Genomic DNA, 3,391 nt, shown 5'->3' with positions numbered 1-3,391 from the left:
TGTTACCCAGAACCCCATGTTACCCAAAACCCCATGTTACCCAAAAACCCCATGTTACCAGAACCCCATTTTACCCAGAACCCCATGTTACCCAAAACCTTATGTTACCCAAAAAACCCATGTTACCAGAACCCCATGTTACCCAGAACCCCATGTTACCCAAAACCCCATGTTACCCAAAACCCCATGTTACCAAAACCCCATGTTACCCAAACCCCCATCTTATCCAAAACCCCATTATACCCAAAACCCCATGTTACCCAGAACCTCATGTTACCCAGAACGCCATGTTACCCCATGATACCAAAACCCATGTTACCAAAACCAATGTTAACCCATACCCCAATTTACCCAATCCCCATGTTACCCAAAATCCCATGTTTTTTTGCTGGTTTGTCACCACATTTTAAACATCAGTCCACTGCTGACCATCGATTTAAAACACAAAACTGACCTAAGATCAGCATGTAGGGTCAGCTTCATTCTACTCCTACTCCGTCCCCTGGGCTGCTCTCTCCTCTCCCGGTCCAGCTTCAGCTCTGGAGCTCAGAGAGACCATCTCCATGGCATTGACATAAAGATCCATGCTGCTCACCCTGTTCACTCTCTTCTGCCTCTTGGTGGGCTAGGGAGACACAGCACCAACAGTCAGACATATCTCCATTCTCTCTCCCTCCCTCTCCCCCTCACCCTCTCCCTCTAGTTTAAATGACTTGTAACGTCTGAGTAAATGTCTTTACCTTGTAGTACAGGTAGGAGGTGGTGATGGCTGTCAGTAGGATCAGCAGCACTACAACGTGTCTGATGATGAAGGCTGGCAGAGGAGAGGCTGCAAACAGAAACACCTTTGATGAGGGGACTGATCATCATCACATAGATCTGTGGGAAATCTGTCAATGACAAAATTATAAGACTGGTTCATGTTCACTTACCTGTGATGGTGAGGGAGAGGAGCTCACTCTCAGAGGAGAAGTTATGAGAGAAAACATAATTGTCATAAACACAGCTGTAGTTCCCTTGGTGGGAGTCATCTGCAGCAGGGAAGAGGAAGGCAGCAGAGTGATTGACAGCTAGCTGGGTCTGGGTTCTGTTGGAGCCGTTGAACGTGAGGAGGAAGGAGCCTCCTGGGTACTGTGGCTGAGTGGAGCACGTGATGGTGAAGCTGTAGCCCCTGAACACCTCGGGCCCCTGGTGGCCCCTGGAGACCCCTCCCATTGAGTCAGTCAGGAAGATATCAGGCTGGACCAGGAGATCTGTAACAATAAAAGAGAACAAGAAAAACCTCTTCAACTAGTTTCCTATAGATATGACAATAACATCAGCATGTAACAGTGCTAGCCACCCTCCCTCACAGGGCAACATGAGTAGTAGGCCTACAGTCACTGAGACAACATATGTTGATATCAGGCTTAAGCAGGACATCTGGAACAAGAGGAGAGAAAAAGAAAACGTAGCTCCTCAACTACTGTCCTCATTTAGATATGACAATAACATGACATGTGACAGTGGTAGTGAGTAGAGACGTTCACTGAGATAACACTCAAATACAAAAGCATTCTGGGATATTTAAGTTGTATTTGATTCCTACTTGACTGAGTGATCTATTTAGTAAAGCAGACTGACAAGTTAAACAGTCATCATGAGAGGTGCAGAGGAAGTTGTATGAATGAAGGAAATCAGTTGAATATAATTATAATATGTTGTTATTACCTGAGCAGATCACTGTGAGTCCAGGAAGGTGATCATAACTTCTCCAACACTCCCTCAGTGAAGACTCAGGCCCATAACATGTAACTCCAAACCCTCTAGTGGTGATTCCAGGTAGTACTGAAACAGTGGAGCCACAACCCATCTGTCTACACACTACTGCAGCTACATCCTCCTGCTCCCAGTCTTGAGTTCCCACAGTCCTCCACTCTCCCTGGTCGTACCACTCCACTCCACCAGCACAGCGACGGCCTCTTCTCACCAGCCTCACATCATCAGGCTCTGAGAAAAGAAAAGAGAGAGACAGTAATCTTACTATTTTCTCACTAAAACAAACCTATATTGTCTCTCATATTCTTCACTCCAGGTGAGAAACAATGTTGATTGAGTGACAAACTGTTCCTTACCTGAGCAGGTGAGTCCAACAGCATTACCAGGTAGGCAGGTGTTGTGTTTTCTGTCTGAGGTGTCACAGTCCAGGAGAAGGGACTCGTTGCCTTTACACTGGAACTCTTTATCCCAGGTCTGACCCTCACCTCCTCCATAGAGCCCCCCCTGTAGAGCTGCAGGAGCCCCACAGCCAACATCCCTACAGACTACCTCTGCATCCTGCCGGTCAAAGTCAGCTTCACACACTGAGGCCCAGGACTGATTGGACTTCACCTCCACTCTCCCAGAGCAGAGACCAGCTCCATCCACAAGCCGCACAGACTCTGGAGAAAAAGAGTTGGTTGAACATTCAATCAGTTTTGTTGATGACACTGTCAAGGACTAAACACAAATATGTTGGATAAAAGATTGTAGTTTGCTATGTTTGATACTGTAAGAGGTAGAAATGGGTTCTTAGTCACTCAGGATCAGGTTGGGAATAATGCAGGCAGGAGACAGGAATAAGTTCACTTCACTTTATAGAAAATAAACAGCTGGTCATCCATCAGGCAGCTTCACTTCAGTACCATCTGAACTACAATGATCTGCCCATGAACATCTCCCATAAACCAATATGACAAACACAAATATAATGTTTAAATACATCTGACATCTCTCCCTCTATTTAAATGAAATAAAAACACATAAAACATGATACATGGTAATATTGTATAATGTATAAATAAATCTCTCAATATGACCAGTCTCTTACCTGAACAGATCACATGATGATAATATCCACCATCACAGATACCAGGTCCTCCTATGATGTTACACCTTCTAGAAGTCTTATTTCTCCTACAACTCCACATCGTGACTCCTCTTCTTCCATCTTCAATCAGAGGTTCTCTAGATTCAGCTACAGGATTCCCACAGTCCATCTCTCTACACACATCCATAGTCGCTCTCATCATGTCCCACAACCTAAAACATACACCCAACCACTCTCCTCTGTAGAGGACTTCCACTGTCCCAGAACAGGAAGTTGTCCCATTCACCAGTCTGACTGGGAGTTTAGCTGTAAACAGCAGAGAGGAAAACACAGTGGTGAGGACAGATGATGACAGTGATTCTGTTATTCTAACAGCAGTAATGCTTTGTGGTTGACAAGTATTAGTAGTTCCATAAAACACTACTTGTTATTGGGTTTTAGAATGGTTTGTATGGACACATGAATTTCTCCATGTGGGATAATAAAGTTGACTAATATTGAACTGCTATAATCACTGTAGTCTTATACTCTACCTACCTAGTG

At 44.7% G+C, this 3,391-nt stretch overlaps 1 pseudogene; it reads right to left on the bottom strand.

Annotated features, from left to right (window-relative positions):
* Window positions 1-479: 479 nt before the first annotated feature.
* On the bottom strand, window positions 480-2,420 carry LOC139402816 (CD5 antigen-like; annotated as a pseudogene).
* Window positions 2,421-3,391: the final 971 nt, after the last annotated feature.

The sequence above is a fragment of the Oncorhynchus clarkii genome, unplaced genomic scaffold (assembly GCF_045791955.1).
Source record: "Oncorhynchus clarkii lewisi isolate Uvic-CL-2024 unplaced genomic scaffold, UVic_Ocla_1.0 unplaced_contig_5680_pilon_pilon, whole genome shotgun sequence".
Lineage (NCBI taxonomy): Eukaryota > Metazoa > Chordata > Actinopteri > Salmoniformes > Salmonidae > Oncorhynchus > Oncorhynchus clarkii.
This window is presented reverse-complemented; position numbering and strand designations above follow the sequence as displayed.